The 21,775-nt window shown below is 36.7% G+C and overlaps 1 long non-coding RNA gene across 1 annotated transcript; it reads right to left on the bottom strand.

Moving 5' to 3' along the window:
* Positions 1-249: 249 nt before the first annotated feature.
* Positions 250-19,652, bottom strand: LOC138848575 (uncharacterized). The gene is made up of 3 exons (XR_011386509.1): positions 19,411-19,652; positions 14,318-14,394; positions 250-598 (listed from the first exon to the last, which is right to left on the bottom strand). It is a non-coding gene; the product is annotated as an uncharacterized lncRNA (long non-coding RNA).
* Positions 19,653-21,775: the final 2,123 nt, after the last annotated feature.

The following is a 21,775-nucleotide window of genomic DNA, read 5'->3' as shown; positions in this document are numbered from 1 at the left end:
ACATATTTGACTTTCACTTTGTACAGCTGGCATCAGAACATGGGATTACTGACATCAACAAATAGGTGAGAGGTGTCCACTTCTCTACTGTGTTTGTCAATGAAATGGGGATAATAGTGCACTATGTGGAGTTGTTATTAGACTGAAATGGAACTACATGTGTGAAAGTGTTTTGAAAACTGTACATCACTTTGCAAGTACGAGACACCAATAAATAGAATGATCTTTAGCAAAATCTGCAAGACAGAAATCTTTTTTATTTGAAAGGCACAGAAACAAGACACTGGGATCTCCCACTGGTGCATTCTCCAAAGGCCTACAATAACCAGGATTAGGTATGGATGAAACCAAGGGTTGGGAATTCGCTCCAGGTCTCCCACATGCGTGGCAGGGATCCACATACTTGATCCATCATCTCGTACTTCCTGCAGTGTACATTAGCAGGAAGCTGGAATTGGAATGGAACAGGGAATCGAATCCAGGCACTGTAGTATGAGATGCCTCAAGAAAGTGGGTCTTGCTTTGTTTGGGGAAGAATGGTCTTCTGTGTTACTTTACTCAGTTTTTAGATTATTTTGTGCTGCTTTGACAAAGTTACCTGTGTGAGGAAAGGAAAGAAGCAGGGAAGAATATGAGAGGCAGTGTCATGTTCTACGAAACCCCAATAGCCAATGATGCCTATTGACCTATTAATAATTACCTCCTCTCTTGTGAGCTTGTTCTCATGAATACCTTCAAAAACTTTTTGTGTCCTGTTGATTGTCACATTCCAGCTTTTAGCCAGCTCTTTCTTTTGGGACCTGGGTCTGTGTGTTCACTTGGCCACAGAACTCTACATGATTGCTCCCAAAGTATCTTCCGTTGAACAAATAGAAAACATTTTAACATCATCCTTCTAAGTGTGCTCCCCACACTCTGTTAGTCACTGTTTAACTGGAGGGTGCTTCTACATATCCAGTCAGAAGCCTGGATCCTTGACCTCTTTCTTGAAGTCAGCTCTAGACCCACTGATCCCTTATAATATCTTCTGTTACATATATACTTCCATGCTGTCCAGTCTTCTCTAATTCAGGCCACCTTCATCTTTTGACTGGTTGTTAAAAACAAGTCCATGTATCTCCCTGATGCTAATCCTGTCCATTTCCTATATTACTCCACATTTAACCCAAAGTTTTTAAGATTATTTATTTTATTTGGCAGGCAGCTAGACACACAGAGGAAGAGAAGACAAATGAGAGAGGGAGATTGAGATCTTTCATTATTTGGTTCATTCCCCAAACATCTACAAGGGCCAAGAATGAAATAGACTGAAACCAGGAGCCAGAAGTCCCACCCAGTTCTTCCACATGGGTGGCAGGAACACAAGTAATTATGCCATCAACTGTTTCCAGGTCACACACTAGGAAACTGAATCAAACAAAAGTGGGACTCAGTCCTTGGCACTCGAACATGGAATGTGGGCATCTCAAATGACAACATGACTTGCTGAACCCCAACACCTGCCAACAAAGGGGTCGTTTTAAACCAGAATCTCAGAATTATTTATTCACATTACATTACCCTTGTGAGGAGTCTGAATTTCTTAAAATGAAACCCAAAGTCTTCTATAGTATATTTGCTGTGGATTTACCCTGATTTACCTTTTGACACACATTCCTCTTAAACTCAATACTCAAATCTCTTGAAAGTACTCAGATCTCTTGAGTACTTTCTGATTCTCATCCTTCCTTCTCTACCAGGGGCTGCTCTCTGGGAATTGTCCTGACTACTTTTGCCTAGCTCCAATCATATCCCCTTTCTGATATCTTCATTTTGCTTCTGACCTGATCTGGCTCTCTTTTCTCCTGCACTGGACACTGTACAGCTTTCACAGAAACTGTAAATTTTAAATGCCTGGTGATTCATTTCCTATCTTACAGTGAGAAGGTTTGCAAAAGGCAGAGCCTACCTTTTGTCTTACATGTGTTGCTTAATATGTCTGCTAGCATACTGTGGGCTCTCAAACTCTGTTGAATGAAGTAGTAAATTCATGTCAGCAGCAGCAAAGTTTAGCTGCCTAGGAAGAAGTTGAATGCTTCTGCTGCGTTATTTTAATTAAACAGTAGGTTCAGATGTCAGGTATTTAGGGTGGAAATAAAATTCAAAGCCAATGAGGTCATTTTATTATTAAAGCCTTATAAATTCTGAAAATCCTTGGGACCCAGATTTAATAAAGGAATTTTTGGATGTTTGCCCATAGTCTGTCACTTCTGAGAACAGGTTAAAAATTCTCCCATCCTTTCCTAAGGTTGTATTGGTCCCCTCAATTTACATAAGAATGTTCTGCTTTTAGTGATGCTACACAGATGGTGTGTAAAAGTGATCCCAGTCCTGGACTTAGACATGGGATTTTGTGTGTGTAAATTCACTGTTTATTAAATGATAACAGTGCTATGCCATTACATTTTAAGTTTCAGCCTCTTGTTTATATTGTTTATTGTGGAAAAATTGGGAATCAGGCCCGATTTGGAGTTCCTGTTCTCCCAGATAGTATATGTGAGCTGTTTGGCTAAATATTTACTTTTTCAGCAACTCAGTTGCCTTGTCAGTAGAATGTAGTAGCTGTTATGGTAATAGTCAGGTGATATTATGTGGAGGCATAAAAGCCCTGAAGGAAACTGACTTCCTTTCTCATTAGATATGAATTCACTGTCAACACAATGGAAAAAATAGTTGAGCTTTTGAGATTATAACATTGCTTGGGCTAGCAATTCCTCATCCAGAAATCATGTCAAAGTAATCATGAAAGTATCGAATATGTATTTAAAAATATTACTCTTCATACATTGTTTCCAATTCCTTTTATATGAATAATGCCTGTTTTAATGAACTATAACATATACACATTGCAGGAAAATAATCTAAACAAATGAATCATTATAAAGTTAACATGTATCTATTACTCATATTAAAAGAACAGAATTATTATCAATGATCTGGAAATCTTAAAGTCACTAACTTTACACTTTTCTCCAAATATAACCCTTAACCTTCTATGAATATCTCAATTATGTTTTGCCTATTTTGGATATTTATGTGGGAATCATGTAATCTATATTTCTATATTGAGATTTTGTCATTCAACATTGTTTACAATTCATGAGATGGGTGGTTGTGTGGTGTGCTGTGAGATGCTGTTGTGTTGTATGTGATAATAGCTTATTATTTTTCCTGGAGCAAAATTAATTGACACTTAATTGGACTTGTCTGTTTTTCCACTGTTATAAATACTGCTACTGTGGCATTATTTTTGATGTCTTTAGATTTGAGTAATATGTAATTCTTTGAGCATACACTTGCAGGAATTGCATAGTTGTAGGTTATTTATGTGTTCAACTTAAGCATGTCCTACCTAATTTCTTGGTTCTGGTACCATTAAACATTTCTATTGGCAATTATGGGAGCTCAGTTGTTTTAAAGCCTTGCTGAATTATGGCATTTTTTTTTTAAACTGTAGCTTTTGAGTAGGTAGTGATATACCATTATAAAAAAAATTACATTTCCATAATGACTAATATGACAGCACAACATTATCTAAGTATTTTAGAACTTATTTTTTGTAAAAATTACTAATGAAAGTTTCAACTTGTTATAGTTACTGGGCTCTTTTTATTGATTTTTTAAGCAATTCTTTATACATCCCACACTGAAGCCTTTGTCAAGTATATATTGCATACATTTTCTTGACCTTCAAATTTGCCTTTTGACTTTATAAATGGGCCCTTAATTTTTCATTTACTCTGGTTGACCCATCTTTTTCTTTAGTGATTGATGCTATTAATAAGTATTTAGTTATCAAAAATTTGTGAATACATTTTCCTATTATGATCAGGAAATGTATTATTTTACTTTCAATATTTGATCTCAATCATGGTAAAACTGAATTGTGTGTTTTGAGATAGTCATCCAGCTTTTCTGTACAGTAGATGTAATAAAATTTACCAAAAAAATTGCCCTATTTTGACTATTCTTCAGCATCACCTTTCTTTTAAATCAACTGCCCACATGTAAACAATATAAGAAATTGATGTCATGACTCAGTATTCTACTTTTGTGATGTATTTATCTGTTCCTGCCATTTTACTTCATAGAATCCAATATTCCACATGTATAGGGTACTTCAAAAAGTTCTTGGAGAGGGGAGTAAAAAAATTATTTTGGTGCCAGAGTAATTTTAAAATCCTTGCAAATGAGGAGTTATCTCAAAGTTTATGGGAAATACGTGTTATATAAAAAACACTATGCATGGATTTCAAGAAATATCATACGAAAATAAATTTATCTTTGAATTATATTTATCAAAAACTCTAATATATTTTGAGCTGAATTTTTACAATTATATATATCGGTTTATGTATATATTCTGTTTGCAAATATGTCACCTATACATAGTTGACTGGAAAGATGCAGAATGTTTCTTCTAAGTTAATTAAGCATTAAATGAACAGAGGTAAGACATTTAGAGTGGAAAAAACTGTGAGTCCTTTAGATGAGTTTATTATTAGAATAAAGAACTGTAAGTTAGATCATGATATCTGGTGGCTTAAGACCCCCAAATTTGTTCTTCAAGAACTCACTTGACTGCTCCTGTGCCTTTGTATTTCTATATAAATTTTAAACTAAGCTTCTCAATTCTACCAAAAAACTGCTATGGTTTTTTTTTTATTGCCAAAGATGATCTTTAATGTTTGGTTAAAAGGTTCAATTTTCCAGGAAGATATGAGAAAAAAAACCAAACTCTATATGCTTCTATACTATAAGTTTAAAATATGACACAAAAAGTGACAGAATTACAAGGAGAAATTGACAATACATACTCAAACTACAGTGATTTTAACACACAGTTGTCAGTAATTGATAAGCAGAGTTTTAAAAGGCAGAGAGCAAACAGTAGCTTTGAACAGAACTGTTAGCAAGTATTATCCAACAGGCATGCACAGAACACTGCACCCAGCAGTTATAGAATGTACATTCTTTCTTTTTTTAACTTTTATTTAATAAATGTAAATTTCCAAAGTACACCTTTTGGATTATAGCGGTTTTTCCCCCCATAACCTCCATTCCACCTCATCCATCCCATCTCCCACTCTCTCTCCCATCCCATTCATCAAGATTCATATTCAATTACCTTTGTATTCAGAAGATCAATTTAGTATATAGTAAGTAAAGATTTCAACAGTTTGCACCCACACAGAAACACAAAGTATAAAGTACTGTTTGAGTACTAGTTATACCATTAATTCGCATAGTACAACACATTAAGGATAGAGATCCTACATGGGGAGTAAGTGCACAGTGACTCCTGTTGTTGATTTAACAAAGGACACACTTGTTTATGACGTCAGCAATCACCTGAGGCTCTTGTCATGAGCTGCCAAGTCTATGGAAGCCTCTTGAGTTTGCCAACTCTGATCTTATTTAAACAAGGCCATAGTCAAAGTGGAAGTTCTCTCCTCCCTTCAAAGAAAGGTACCTCCTTCTTTGATGACCCGTTCTTTCCACTGGGATCTCACTCACAGAGATCTTTCATTTATGTCATTTTTTTTTGCCAGAGTGTCTTGGCTTTCCATGCCTGAAATACTCTCATGGGCTTTTTAGCCGGATCTGCATGACTTAAGGGCTGATTCTGAGGCCAGAGTGCTGTTTAGGACATCTGCCATTCTATGAGTCTGTTGTGTATCCCGTTTCCCATGTTGGATTGTTTTCTCCTTTTTAATTCTATCAGTTAGTTTAGCAGACACTAGTCTTGTTTATGTGATCCCTTTGACACTTAATCCTATCATTATGATCAGTTAAGAACTGAAACTGATCACTTTGCCTAGTGAGATGGATTTGGTACATGCCACCTTGATAGGAGTGAATTTGAATCCCCTGGCACGTTTCTAACTCTACCATTAGAGCTAAGTCCGAGTGAGCATATGCTGAACTGTACATCTCCTGCCTCTCTTATTCCCACTCTTATCTTTAACAGGGATCATTTTCAGTTAAATTTAAACACCTAAGAGTAATTGTGTGTTAAGTAAAGAGTTCAACCAATGGTATTAAGTAGAACAAAAAAAATACTAAAAGGAATAAAATAGTAAGTTGTTCCTCGACAGTTAGGACAAGGGCTGATCAATTCATTGTTTCTCATAGTGTCCATTTCACTTCAACAGGTTTCCTTTTAAGTGTTCAGTTAGTTGTCACTGATCAGGGAGAACATATGATATTTGTCCCTTTGGGACTGGCTTAATTCACTCAGCATGATGTTTTCCAGATTCCTCCATTTTGTTGCAAATGATAGGGTTTCATTTATTTTTACTGCTGTATAGTATTCTATGGAGTACATGTCCCATAATTTCTTTATCCAGTCTTCTGTTGATGGGCATTTAGGTTGATTCCAGGTCTTAGCTATTGTGAATTGAGCTGCAATAAACATTGAGGTGCAGACATCTCTTCTATTGGATAATTTAATTTCCTTTGGGTAACTTTCAAGGAGTAGGTTGGCTGGGTTGTATGGTAGTGTTATATTCAGGTTTCTGAGGAATCTCCAGACTGACTTCCATAGTGGCTTGACCAGTTTGCATTCCCACCAACAGTGGGTTAGTGGCCCTTTTTCCCCACTTGCTTGCCAGTGTCTGTTATTGGTAGTTTTCTGTATTTGAGCTGTTCTAGGGTGAGGTGAAACCTCATTGTGGTTTTGAATTGCATTTCCCTGGTTGCTAGTGATCCTGAACATTTTTTCATGTGCCTGTTGGCCACGTGGATTTCCTCTTTTGAAAAACATCTACTGAGGTCCTTGGCCCATTTCTTAAGTGGGTTGTTTGTTTTGTTGTTGTGGAATTTCTTGATCTCTTTGTAGATTCTGGTTATTAATCCTTTCTTGGTTGCATAGTTTGCAAATATTTTTTCCCATTCTGTTGGTTGCCTCTTCACTTTCCTGTTTCTTTTTCAGTACAGAAACTTCTCAATTTGATGCAATCCCAATTGTTAATTTTGGCTTTGACTGCCTGGGCCTCTGGTCTCTTTTCCAAGAAGTCTTTGCCTGTACCTATTTCTTGCAGGGTTTCTCCAATGTTCTCTAATAATTTGATGGTGTTGGGTCATAGATTTAGGTCTTTAATCCATATTGAGTGGATTTTTGTGTAATGTGTAAGGTAGGGTTCTTGCTTCATGCTTCTGCACATGGAAATCCAGTTTTCCCAGCACCATTTATTGAAAAGAATGTCCTTGTTCCAGGTATTGATTTTAGATCCTTGATCAAATATAAGTTAGCTGTAGATGTTTGGATTGATGTCTTGTGTTTCTATTCTGTTTCATTGGTCTATCCATCTGTTTGTGTACCAGTACCATGCTGTTTTGATTACAACTGCCCTGTAGTATGTCCTGAAATCTGGTATTGTGATGCCTCCGGCTTTGTTTTTGTTGTACAAGATTGCTTTAGCTATTCGAGGTCTCCTGTTTCTCTGTATGAATTTCAGCATCATTTTTTCTCGATCTGAGAGGAATGTCTTTGATATTTTGATTGGTATTGCATTGAATCTATAAATTGATTTTGGGAGAATGGGCATTTTGATGATATTGATTCTTCCAATCCATGAGCATGGATGATTTTCCCATTTTTTGGTATCCTCTTCTATTTCTTTAAGATTTTGTAATTTTCATAATAGAGATTTTTGACTTCTTGGTTAAGTTTATTCCAAGGTATTTGATTGTTTTTGTGGCTATTTTATATGGGATTGATCTTAGCAGTTCTTTCTCAGCCATGGCATTGCCTGTGTATACAAAGGCTGTTGATTTTTGTGCATTGATTTTATATCCTGCTACTTTGCCAAACTCTTCTCTGAGTAGAAGAACTCTTTTCTTAGTAGAATTCTTTGTATCCCCTAAATAAATATTCATATCATCTGCAAAGAGGGATAATTTGACTTCTTCCTTCTCAATTTGTATTCCTTTAATTTCTTTTTCTTGCCTAATAGCTCTGATAAAACTTCCAGAACTATATTGAATAGCAGTGGTGAGAGTGGGCATCCCTGTCTGGTATCAGATCTCAGTGGAAAAGCTTCCATCTTTTCCCCACTCAATCGGATGCTGGCCGTGGGTTTTTCATGAATTGCTTTGATTGTATTGAGGAATGTTCCTTCCATACCCAGTTTGCTTAGATTTTTCATCATGAAAGGATGTTGTATTTTTTTTTTAACTTTTATTTAATGAATATAAATTTCAAAAGTACAGAATATGGATTACAATGGCTTCCCTCCCCATAACGTCCATCCAACCCGCAACCCTCCCCTTATCCACTCCCTCTCCCCTTCCATTCACATCAAGATTCATTTTCGATTCTCTTTATATACAGAAGATCAGTTTAGCATACATTAAGTAAAGATTTCAACAGTTTGCTCCCACACAGAAACATAAAGTGAAAAATACTGTTTGAGTACTAGTTAAAGCATTAAATCTCAATGTACAGCACACTAAGGACAGAGATCCTACATGAGGAGTAAGTGCACAGTGACTCCTGTTGTTGACTTAACAAATTGACACTCTTGTTTATGGCATCAATAATCACCCTAGGCTCTTGTCATGAGCTGGCAAGGCTATGGAAGCGCCCTGAGTTCACTGACTCTGATCATATTTAGACAAGGCCATGGTCAAAGTGGAAGTTGTCTCCTCCATTCAGAGAAAGGTACCTCCTTCTTTGATGACCCATTCTTTCCACTGGGATCTCACTCGTGGAGATCTTTCATTTAGGTTTTTTTTTCCCCCAGAGTGTCTTGGCTTTCCATGCCTGAAATAATCTCATGGGCTTTTTAGCCGGATCCGCATGCCTTAAAGGCTGATTATGAGGCAAGAGTGCTGTTAGGACATCTGCCATTCTATGGGTCTGCTGTGTATCTCACTTCCCATGTTGGATCATTCTCTCCCTTTTTGATTCTATCAGCTAGTATTTGCAGACACTAGTCTTGTTTATGTGATCCCTTTGGTTCTTAGTCCTATCATTATGATCAATTATGAACAGAAATTGATCACTGGGACTAGTGAGATGGCATTGGTACATGCCACCTTGATGGGATTGAATTGGAATCCCCTGGTATGTTTCTAACTCCACTGTTTGAGGCAAGTCAGCTTGAGCATGTCCCAAATTGCACATCTCTTCCCTCTCTTATTCCCACTCTTATATTTAACAGCGAACTCTTTTCAGTTAAGTTTCAGCACTTAAGAAGAATTGTGTATTGATTACAGTATTCAACCAAAAGTATTATGTAGAATAAACAAAAAAAATACTAAGAGGGATAACATTAAGCTGCTCATCAACAGTCAGGGTGAGGGCTGATCAAGTCACCATTTCTCCTAGTGTTCATTTCACTTTAACAGGTTTCCTTTTTGGTGCTCAGTTAGTTGTCACCTATCAAGGAGAACAAGTGGTATTTGTCCCTTTGGGATTAGCTTATGGGTGTTGTATTTTATCAAATGCTTTCTCGGCATCTGTTGAGATAATCATATGGTTTTTCTTCTGCATTCTGTTAATCTGGTGTATCACATTGATTGTTTTGTGAATGTTGAACCATCCCTGCATACCAGGGATAAATCCCACCTGGTCTGGGTGGATAATCTTTCTGATGTGTTGTTGCATTCTATTGGCCAGAATTTTATTGAAGATTTTTGCATCTATGTTCTCAGGGATATTGGTCTGTAATTCTCTTTCAATGCTGCATCTTTTTCCAGCCTAGGGATTAAGGTGATGCTGGCTTCATAGAAAGTATTTGGGATGATTCCCTCTTTTTTGATTGTTCTGAATAGTTTGAGAAGAATTGGAGTTAGTTCTTCTTGAAATGTCTGGTAGAATTCAGCAGTGAATCCATGTGGTCCTGGGCTTTTCTTTGTGGGGAGGGCCTTTTTTACTGATTCAATTTTGTCTCAGTTTTGGTTCTGTTTAGGTTTTCTATGTCTTCCTGGTTTAATTTAGGTAGGTTACATGTGTCCAGGAATCTACCATTTCTGATCGATTTCCCTGTTTGCTGGCAAAGAACTCTTTGTAGTAATTTCTGATGACATTTTTATTTTGGTGTTGTCTGTTGTTACATTCCTTTTTTCATCTCTGATTTTATTGATTTGGGTGTTTTCTTTTTTTAGTTAGTTGGGCCAATGGGGTATCAATTTTGTTTATCTTTTCAAAGAACCAGCTCTTCATTCTGCAGATCTTTTGTAATTTTTTTGGATAAAATTCTGTTGATTTCTTCTCTAATTTTAATTATTTATCTTCTACTTTTTGGGGTCTGGTTTGCTGCAGTTTTTCAAGATACTTGAGATGAATTCATAGCTCATTTAGTTTGTACCTTTCCAATTTCTTTATGTAGGCACCTATTGCTATAAACTTTCCTCTTAACACTGCTTTTGCAGTATTCCATACGTTTTGATATGTTGTATTGTTATCCTCATTTACTTCCAGAAAGTTTTTGATTTCTCTTTTGATTTCTTCTATGACCCACTGTTCATTCAGAAGCATGTTGTTCAGTCTCCATGGGTTTGCATATGCTCTAGGGATTCCTGAGTTGCTAATTTCCAGCTTCATTCCATCGTGGTCTGAGATGATGCATGGTATATTCAAATTCTTTTGAATTTTCTGAGACTTGTTTTATGGCCTAGTATGTGGTCAATCCTAGAGAAGGTTCCATGTACTGCTGAGAAGAATGTATATTCTTCAAATGTAGAATGAGAAGTTCTCTAGATATCTGTTAGATCCATTTGGTCTAAACTACCACTTAAGTCTGCTGTTTCCTTGTTGATATTCTGTCCTGTTGATCTGTCTATTTCTGAGAGTGGAGTATTGAAGTCCCCCAGTACTATTGTATTGGAGTCTAAGTCTCCCTTTAAGTCCCTTAACATATCTTTTAAATAAACTGGTGCCCTGTAATTAGGTACATATACATTTATTATACTAGTTACATCTTCCTGTTGAATTGCTCCCTCAGTCATTATATAGTGCCCCTCTCTGTCTCTCTTAACAGTTTTTGTGTTAAAGTTTATGTTGTCTGATATTAAGATGGCTATGTCTTCTCTTTTTTAATTTCTGTTGGCATGGAATATCTTTTTCCAGCCTTTCACTTTCAGTCTGCATGCATCTTTGTTGGAAAGATGTGTTTCTTGTAAGGAGAAAATGGATGGGTTTTGCTTTTTAATCCATTCAGCCAGTCTGTGTTTTTAACTGGAGAGTTGAGGCCATTAATGTTCAATGTGACTATTGATAAGTAATGACTTTGCCGTGCCATGTTCCCAAAGATATTTCTAATATATGCTTGGAACTTCCTGTGATCTTTTACTGGGAGATTTTCTTCCTTTAACTTCTTTTGTATTGATGCCCGTGTTTCTGTGTGTAACACTTCCTTAAGCATCTTTTGCAGGCTGGATGAGTGGTGACAAATTATTTCAATTTCTGTTTGCTATGAAATGTCTTGATTTCACCTTCATTCACAAATGAGAGCTTTGCAGGGTATAATATTCTGGGCTGGCAGTTTTTTTTTTTTCTCTTAGTACTTGGGCTATATCTCACCATTCCCTCCTAGCTTGCAGGCTTTCTGATCAGAATTCTGCTGTGAGTCTAATTGGAGATCCTCTGTGAGTAATCTGACGTTTCTCTCTTGCACATTTTAAAATCTTTTCTTTGTTTCACTGTGGTGAGTTTGATTGCAATGTGTCATGGTGCAGATCTCTTCTGGTCATGTTTATTGGGGGTTCTATGTGCTTCCTGTACTTGGATATTTCTTTCCTTCTCCAAACCTGGGAAGTTTTCTGCTAGTATCTCACTAAAAAGGCCTTCTAATTCTTTCTCTGTTTCCATGCCTTCAGGAACTCCTAGAACCCTGATGTTGGTTTTTTAATAGTATCCTATAGATTCCCAACAATATTTTATAGATTTATAATTTCTTCTTCTTTTCTTTGGTTTGAGTGTGTACTTTCCTGTGCTCTAAGTTTGATATTCTCTCTTCTGCCTCACTGATTCTGTTTTCAAGGCTCTCAAATATGTTTTTCATTTGCTCTATTGAATTCTTCATTTCATTTTGGTTTCTCTTCAGTATCTCAATTTCATCTTCTACTAAATTTCTCATTTCGTTTTGATTCCTCCTTAAGATTTCATTTTCATGAGAGAGAGATTTTCTTTCCTGTCCTGTATGGACTTCTGTAGTTCATGCATTTGTTTTTGATAACTTCTAAATGTTCTCATCATAAATTTTCTGAAATCTGTATCTTGCAATTCTTCTCTCTCATCATATTCATAATCTTGTATTGGAGTGTCATGCTCATTTGGGAGCATCATGATGTCTTCCTTGTTCTTGTTTCCTCAGTTTTTGCGTTTGTTATATCTTCCTAGTGAATTTTTAATCCTGTGTAGTAGTTCTTAATTTTTATTGAAATTTCTTAATTATGAATATTTTTATATTTGTATAGAAATGTTTTATCTTTTTTTGGTGTGCATCCAGTTTGTTTTATCTTCTTTTAATATATATGCATATAAAATCCTAATTACTGCAGAACTATTTTTTGAAGAATAGCAAAACCCTCACATAATGACAGAAGTATACACCAAAGGAACAGTCTAGTCAAAAAAGTCAGATTTTAAAAAAATGGTTAACATGTCGTAATGATGTGTGTTTATGGGAGATAGTGTGATGTTTCACCATATATATACAGCATATTGATCAATTCAGGGTAGCTACCATTTCCATCTCCTTGTAATTGTGTGAGAGACTTGAGTTCCTTATTTCTAGTTCTTTATAAAATGTAAACTGTGTTACTGTGAGTTGTATATTTATATAGTAATGCCACTGTGCTATGGAAGACTAGAAATTTTTCCTTTATCTAATCGTTTAAATAACTATTACCCAACCTCCTTTGGTTTTCAACCCCTTATCACCTTTCTCTGAGTCTAGTTATGATTATTCTGTGTTCAAATCAATAGTTGTCACTTCCATACATGAAAGAACATATAGTATTTGTCTTGTCCTTTCCCTTTCCTTCCTTCCTTTCTCTCTGTCTCGCTCAAAACAGAGGTGAGATAGGGTGAGATCCTCCAACCCTTGGTTCAGTCCCCACCTGATCACAAAAACCAGGGCTGGGCCAGGCTAAAGTCAAAAGCCAGGAATTCCATCTGGGTCTCCCTCATGAATGGCAAATGCCCAAATATTTGGGCCATCATCCACTACCATCCCAGACATATTAGCAAGAAGCTGGATCAGAAGTAGAGTAGCTGGGGTCAGCTGCTTTCAGCATTGGCATCCCACATGGATGCTGACATTAGTCCTGGCTGCTCTACTTCCTATCCAGCTCCCTGCTAATGTGCCTGGGAAAGCATCAGGGGATTACCCAAATGCTTGTGCCCCTGCCACCCACATAGGAGACCTGGATGTAGCTGTTGTCTCCTAGCTTCAGCCTGGCCCTGCATCAGCCTGTGCTTCCATTTAGGGAGTGAACTAGTGGATGGAAGATCTCTATGCTTCTCTGTCTCCTACCCCCCTTTCTAGAACTTGGCCTTTCAAATACATAAATAAATAAATCTTTACAAAAAAGTGGAGTAACTTAAACTCAAACTGTTACTCCAATATGGACTGCCCACATTGAAGATAGTAGATTAACCCATGATTCCAAAACACTAGCTCCCCTGGCTTATTTTACTTCACATAATGTCCTCTACTTCCATTATTTTTACTGCAGATGACAAGAATGCCTTCTTTGTTATGGCTTAATAAGCTTTCATTGTGTGTGTGTGCATGGCATATTTTCTTTATACATTCGTCATTTGGGCACTTAAGTTGTTGCCATTTCTTGGCTAATGTGAATAGTATGGTAATAAATGTGGGAGTGCATATGTCTCTTTGATTTTCAGTGCCTTTGGATATATACCCAGTAGTGGGATTACTGGATCATATGGAAGAACTATTTTTAATTTTATAAGGAATCTCCATACTTTTTTCCATAGTAGCTGTACTCATTTGCATTCCAAGCAACAGTGCATAAGAGTTACTTAGCAGGAATAGCTACTTATATCAGAATGAATTTCAGGAATAAAAAAAAAACTATAAAACCATTTTAAAAGGAACTAACTATTACTTCTTAAACTATTCAAATGCATTAAAAAGTATACAACTAAGCCAAACAATTTTTATATAAGGCCAATATAACTATGGTACCAAAACTAAAGATAAAACAAAAACTGCAGACCAATATCCTTGATGGACATAGTTGAAAAATTTTCAACAAAATATTAGTAAACTGAATCTAGCACTAGAACACAAAATCATACCTCAAGATTAGGTGGAATTTTTCCTAGGGATGCAAGGATGTTTGAAAATTGACAAGTCAACATGGCAAGTCAACGGACTGAAAAACAAAAGCATGTAAGAAAATTCAACATCTCTTCATGATAAAAATGAATTAGATATAGAAGGAACATACCTCAAAATAACAAAGGAAATAGGTAACAATAACCAAACAATTGTGAAAAAGTTGGAAACATTTCCTATCAGATCTAGAACAAGACAAGGATGTCTATTGTCATCACTGTTATTAAATATATTATTGAGAGTATTAGCAGTAGCTAGTAGAGAAATAAAGAGTAATACAAAGGAAATGAAGAAGTCAAAATATTTAAGATTCCAGATTATGACTTTTGTGTATGGAAAAACCTAAATACACCACCAAAAATGCTCTTAGAACTAATAAAGTTTATAAAACTACCATTAAAATAGCAGTAGCAATTTAATACACTAATAATAGTCTTGTGAAAGGGAAACTAAGAAATTGTATTCACAATTTCCATAAAAATAAAATATTTAGAAATAAATTTAACCAAAGAAGTGAAAGATCTCTGTGAGGAAATTATGAAACACTGATGAAAAAATAATCAAGGATATAACAAATGTAAAATATTCATTTTTAGTGAACTGGAAGAAACAAATTGTGAAAATGTCTGTGCTATGCAAAGCAACCTATAGATTCAATGCAATCCCCTGAAAATACCAATGATACTCTTTGCAGGATTAGAAAAATAATTCTAAAATTCATATGGAACCACAAAAGATCCAGAAAAACCAAAGTGATCTTGAGAAAAACAAAACAAAACAAAACAAAACAAAAAACAAACAAAAAAAAAACCAAGCTGGAGACATCATAATACCCAATTTCAGAGCATACCCTAAAGCTACAGCAATTAAGACAGCATGATACTTGCAAAAAAAAAAAGAAGGGAAAAAGAGTTGACAAAAAAGATGAACGGAATAGAACAGAAAACTCGGAAAAATAACTTAGGTACATAAGGTCAAGTGAATTTGACAGAGATACCAATGACCTGTATTCAGGAAAGATTAGTGATCTCAATGGTACTGGAAGAACTGAATATACATATGTAGAAAGATAAATTACATCCTATCCTCTCACCACATACAAAAATCAGGTTGGGATCTGATACACTGAAATTGCTAGAAAAAAACAGAGAAACATCTTCAGATATTGGTGTGGGGGTAGGCATTGTGACACAGTGGATTAAATGATGCTGTCCTCCATTACTGGAGTCCAGATTCAAGTCCTGGATACTCTGCTTCTAATCCAAGTCCTTGATGATGCACATAGGAAGGTAGCAAAAGGCGACCTGAGTCCTTGGGCCCTTGTCACCCCCATGAGGTATCTAGTGGAATGTGATATCTGGTGTTCTTGCTCCAGCCACAGCTCCCTGACAGTAAAGACCATTAGGAGATTGAATCAGTGGATGGGAGATACCTTCCCTGCTCCTGCCCAGAACTGTGCGTTTATATGTGTGAAAAAAAGATGTCCATGTAGGTAGTAAGTCTCTGATAAGAATACAAAAGAACAGGCAATGAAAATAAAGCTAGACTATGACCTTGTCTAAATATGATCAGAGTCAGTGAACTCAAAAAGCTTCCATAGCCTTGGCAACTCATGACAAGAGCCTAGGGTGATTACTGATGCCATAAACAAGAGTGTCAATTTGTTAAGTCAACAACAGGAGTCACTGTGCGCTTGCTCCTCATGTAGGATCTCTGTCCTTAATGTGCTGTAAATGTGAATTAATGCTATAACTAGTACCCAACCAGTATTTTTCACTTTGTGTTTCTATGTGAGTGCAAACTGTTGAAATCTTTACTTAATATATGGTAAACTGATCTTCTGTATATGAAGAGAATTGAAAATGAATCTTGATGTGAATGGAAGGGGAGAGGGAGCGGGAAAGGGGAGGGTTGCATGTGGGAGGGAAGTTATGGGGGGCAAAGCCATTGTAATCCATATTCTGTACTTTTGAAATTTATATTCATTAAATAAAAGTTAAAAAAAAGATAAAGATTAAGAAAAAAAATGTAAAGCTAGAGAAATATTTGTCAAACTCAGAAGCTTCTGCACAGCAAAGGAAATAGTCAACCAAAGTGAAGAGATGTAGGAAAGAATGAAAGAAAATGTTTTCACGTTCCTTAAGTAACAAAGGAGTAATATACAGAATATGTTAAGAACTCAAAAAACTCAGCAACAAAAAATGACAAATCCACACAAGAAATGGGGAAAAAGCTGAACAGGTATTTCTCAAAAGAAAAAATACCAAAGGTCAACAAATGTAAAAAATGACTAGACATCAGGAAAATGCCAGTCAAAATCACAATGAGATACATCACCTCACCTCTGTTGCGATATATTATCAAAAGACAATAGCCGGCGCCGCGGCTCAACAGGCTAATCCTCCACCTAGTGGCGCTGGCACACCGGGTTCTAGTCCCTGTTGGGGCGCCGGATTCTGTCCCGGTTGCCCCTCTTCCAGGCCAGCTCTCTGCTGTGGCCCAGGGAGTGCAGTGGAGGATGGCCCAAGTGCTTGGGCCCTGCACCCCATGGGAGACCAGGATAGCACCTGGCTCCTGGCGCAGTGCGCTGGCCGCTGCGGCCATTGGAGGGTGAACCAATGGCAAAGGAAGACCTTTCTCTCTGTCTCTCTCTCACTGTCCACTCTGCCTGGTTAAAAAAAAAAAATGACTATTGCTGGTGAGAATGTAGATAAAGGGGAATTTTTATAGATTGTTGTTAGGAATGTAAACTAGTATAACTACTATGGAAAACAATATAGAGATTCCATAAAAAAAAAAAAACAAAACTAGAAATAGGACTGTAATATGATCCAGCTATCCCATTGCTTAGCATATATCCAAAAGACATGAAATCATTGTATCAAGGAGGTACTTGCTTAGCTGTGACTATTGCATCAGTGTTTATGAAAGTCAGGACATGGAATTAACTAAGGTGTTCATCAGATGAATGTATAAATAAAATGTGTATATACACAGTGGAATACTATTCAACCATAAAAAGTAATGCAGTTCTGTCACTTGCAATGAAATGGATGGGATGGAAGGATATCATTATAACATTAATAAACCAGACACAGAAAGTCAAATTCTCCATGTTCTTCCTTACAAAGATGACAAATTATTGACAGAAATTGTAAATGATACATAGAACTTTTATGATAGGAAACATGATGGAAACTGAAAATCAACAAGTGTTTAATGTAGAGCAGAAAACTTAATAAGCTGAAGATGAAAGAAAATACATTGATGGAAAGAGAAATGAGATGTAAAACATAAGAAAGAATGTGAGGTATGTGGAAAAGAGTGAAATAAATCATACATGAATTTCCCAGAGGAAACAAAGTTTCCTTCCATCTAATGAAGTTATCTTCATCTGAAAGGGGATTTGCTTTCCACGAGCTTGATGTGTAACATTATAGATCTATTCCGGTATTGGATCAATTGTCACCACTGTGTAATATCTGTGAGGGAGGAAAGTGCACTCCTTCAGAAATCCCAGATAAAATTCTCTGGCATTTGTCAAATCTTTATTCTTTTGCAACACAGGATTCAACTTTTTGTTCTCCTTTTCTATGAGTGCTCAAAAACTCTGGTAACTTCTCAGCTACTGCTTTCTGTTTCTTAACCTCTTATTCTGGGGCAAGAGGAAACAAAGGAATATTGTATATAAAACTAGTAGTCTTTACCATATTCTTCACCTTAGAACAAAGTTACAAATTATTTCATTCAGGTTGGTGCATAGTGCCAAGAATGCATTCAATCCAGATGAGTGGAGGTGTTTGAGTTATTGATCTTGGGTCATTGTACCTGCACCTGGTATTTTGTGCATTGTCTTTTACACAAAACAATGTGTTAATATTATGCCATAAGAATTTCATAAAAGACACAATGACACTGGTCAGTAAGATGGAATAACCCACTGAAATTCATAAGGAATGGAAGGCAAGAAAGCTTAGATCATTTGATCATGACCTTGCAGGGATCTGTGATATATAAGTATCTGTGATATTTAGATATTTGACTCTTGAAATAGGACAATGAAATATAATTATTATTTTCATATACTCATATTGAATATCTTTACTTTGTGTTTCACTCAAGTGTTTTCTCAGATTGTGTTTTATTTTGCATGTTTCCAATGATGGACCACTCCTGTAGGGAGAAAAATACACACATTCCTATGCTCTGGAAGTGTTAAATTTGGATCAGTTTTACGATTCTTTGAAGTCTTTCTGGACAGCACCTGCTTCCACGATGAATGTCCCATTTATCCCTGTTCCTCTGCGGCTAAGCACCATGTGGCCCTCTAAGTGATGGGAAAGCACCCTGCTTCCTGAGTAATCAGTTTTCCAGCTGGTAGCAGATGGCTTGCATTTCACACCACCCTGGGCCAATCCTTGACAGCTGTTGAAATATGAGATAACCAAAGCTTCCATTTAGAAGACCTTGGAGATGGATCATACATAGGTTGCTTAATGTTGAGAAGCAGCTCTTTGTCTCATCTTTGTACAGAGTTGTTTGAATGCAGTGTTCACAAATAAAAGGTAGTAAATTTCCTAATGTTAGACTTCTTTTAATTTTTTTTAACTTTTATTTAGTAGATATAAATTTCCAAAGTACAGTTTATGGATTACAATGGCTTCCCCCCCCAAAAAAAACTTCCCTCCTATCCACAACCCTCCCCCTTCCCGCTCCCTCTCCCATTCCATTCACATCGAGATTCATTTTCTTTATATACAGAAGATCAATTTAGTGTATATTAAGTAAAGATTTCATCAGTTTGCCCCCACACAGAACACAAAGTGCAAAATACTGTTTGAGCACTAGTCTTCTTTTAATTTTCAACATTTTGTTTTGCCAAACTATGTGTGTGTGTGCACTTGTATGTATCTCTAGTCTGTTACAGCTTCATTATCAAAAGGTAAAAAATTTCCCTAACACTTCTCTTTCCAAAATTTTAGCCCAAAATTTGAGGCACAACTAAAGCATAATGACAGGATCTCATTCTGGGGAGAGTACATCAAATACTTACAGTCCTGCACATAGAGTGTGGTCAGCTTCCCACCTCTGGTCTGCATGTTTGTGCTGCTCCAAAATTCATATGTCCAAATCCTTGTAGCCAAAGTGATGGTATTAATAGGTGGGACTCAGAGATGTGATTAAATCAAGAGCAGGAGACCTTGTTCGTTGGATTAGTGCCTTTATAAAGGAGGCTCAGAGAGCTGCCTTGCCTATTTCAGCATGTGAGGACACAGCAAGAAGGCACCAGCTACCAGGAAGGCGGCCTTAATAGACATCAAATCTGCTGGCCGTTTAATTTGCACTTCCAGATTTGAAGTTGGACTTTGCAGCTTACAAAAGCTGTTAAAAATTAATTCTTGTTGTTTATAAGCTATCTACTTGATAGTATTTTGTTAGAGCAACCCGAACAGAATAATAAGACAATCCCAAATTAACCTTTTTAACATGCAATAAATTTTCTTGGAATGAGGACATTATTTAAATCTAAATAGTTTCATTGATGTTTCAAATGAGTGTGTGCATGCACAGAAGTTTGAACATTCACACCTGTGTGTGGCAGCACCTAATCATGTTTAATGTGTATTGCCCACAAAGATGATCAACTTCTCTGGGAATAAGTGAATGCTTAATGGTGTTAGCTCCTAATTCAGCAAGGGAGGTAATTAAGCAGTGGTAACAAGCAACCCTAAAGTCATTAAATATCAATGGTTTTTATCACTAACACTATTTGTTCACTGAGTACTGGGTGGACGCTGTGGCTTGTGGCACTGTTGTCTACAATCTGGAACCTGGAAATTAGAGAAGCCACTGTTAGGAATGCACATAGCATTCCTTAGGCAATATCGTGAAGGGTATAGTAATGGTCTTGATTAGACGTGTAACACGTTAAAGATACTTAAATGATTGTGATGGTCCATCCCTCTGTCACCAAATATTTACTCTGTTCTGTACACAGTAATATATCATCCCTTTCATAAGGAATTTTATCCCTATCTTAAGGGATTAGCCACAGAAGCAAGCTTCAAGTCCAGGTTCTCTCACTGATCACTGCCAAAACTTTGCTCTGCCCTGAATGCAGCTCCCTATATGCAGAACAGTGAATTGTCACAGATTTGTTTTACAGTAGTGGAACGGGGATGGGCCAGTAGTTAAAAGCACTCCCATCAAGAGTAGGGCGCACAGAATAGTCACTGGTTTGTAACAGATTCTGAAACCTCACTGTGCAGAATTTGTAAGGGGGGTCATCAACTGGCACAAAATCAAAATGTAGGGCCCTTGGTGAAGAATTCCAGCAGAGCATTAAACCAAGTGTGATTTTAACCCGAACCTGGAGCCCTGCACAACTGCAAGGGTCACACGAGCTGCCGTGACCTTACGTTGGTGCAGGAAGCATCCCTGATGCAACTCTGACCCTTCCTCTGACTGGGACTGCCAGCACCTTTGTTCTCAGGAGACTTCGGCTTTGCCTTTTAGTAGTTTCTCTCTCTGTTCCACTGTACAAAACTTTTGGCTACACTGGAAAAGGACATTGGAGAAAATGACCTGCTGGGTACTGAGGAAATTTCTCAACATTGGCCCACGGGTCATTTTAACATTTGAAAAATCAGTCTCTTTTAGTCTTTGTATGAGAGTGTTGGACATCATAATTCTCTGTATTAGTTTCCTAGGACTACTTGAAGAAATTACCTCAAACTTGGTAGCTTAAAAGCCAAACATGTATTCATTTGCAGTTCTGGAGGCTAAAAGTTCAACACAGGTATTGCCAGGGTCCTTTCTTCTTGGGGTTGGTAGGGAGAATCCATTTAGCTTCTGGTTGTTGATGGCAGTTATCAGCACTTCTGGCCTCTAGGTGTATCACTGCAGTCTATGCCTCTGTATTCACTTGTGCTCTACCCTCTTGGTCTGTGTCTATATCCAAGCTTCCTCTTCCTCACATGAGGAATAGTCTCTGGATTATGTTTCACTTTAAACCACCAGTATAAATTCTTTACAACCCAATTACATCTGCAGAGACCCAAATTCCATAGAAGGTCACATATATAATTTCTGAGTGGGCAAAAATTTGTGGAAAACATTATTTAACCTAGTACAACTGTCAAATATTAATCCAGGCTCCAGACAATTCCAAGTGCCAGAAGCCTTTATAAAATGTTTTTTTGTTGTTGTTCATGTTGACTTAATTACAAGGATCTGGAGTTTAATCATACTCTCTGAAATGTTATTTCAAACATATACTGGAATTAAGTCCATTAATAAAATTTACCAATGAATATCAGTTATACTTTAGATTTAAAGTTTTAATTATTTATTGTTACTAGAAATCATTCATTTTCTCTAGTGTTGCATGCTGTTGAGAAGTAGGTTTCTCTTAAAAC

Source organism: Oryctolagus cuniculus, chromosome 2 (assembly GCF_964237555.1).
Source record: "Oryctolagus cuniculus chromosome 2, mOryCun1.1, whole genome shotgun sequence".
NCBI lineage: Eukaryota > Metazoa > Chordata > Mammalia > Lagomorpha > Leporidae > Oryctolagus > Oryctolagus cuniculus.
Note: the sequence above shows the minus strand (reverse complement) of the source record. Positions and strands in the feature narration are given on the sequence as shown.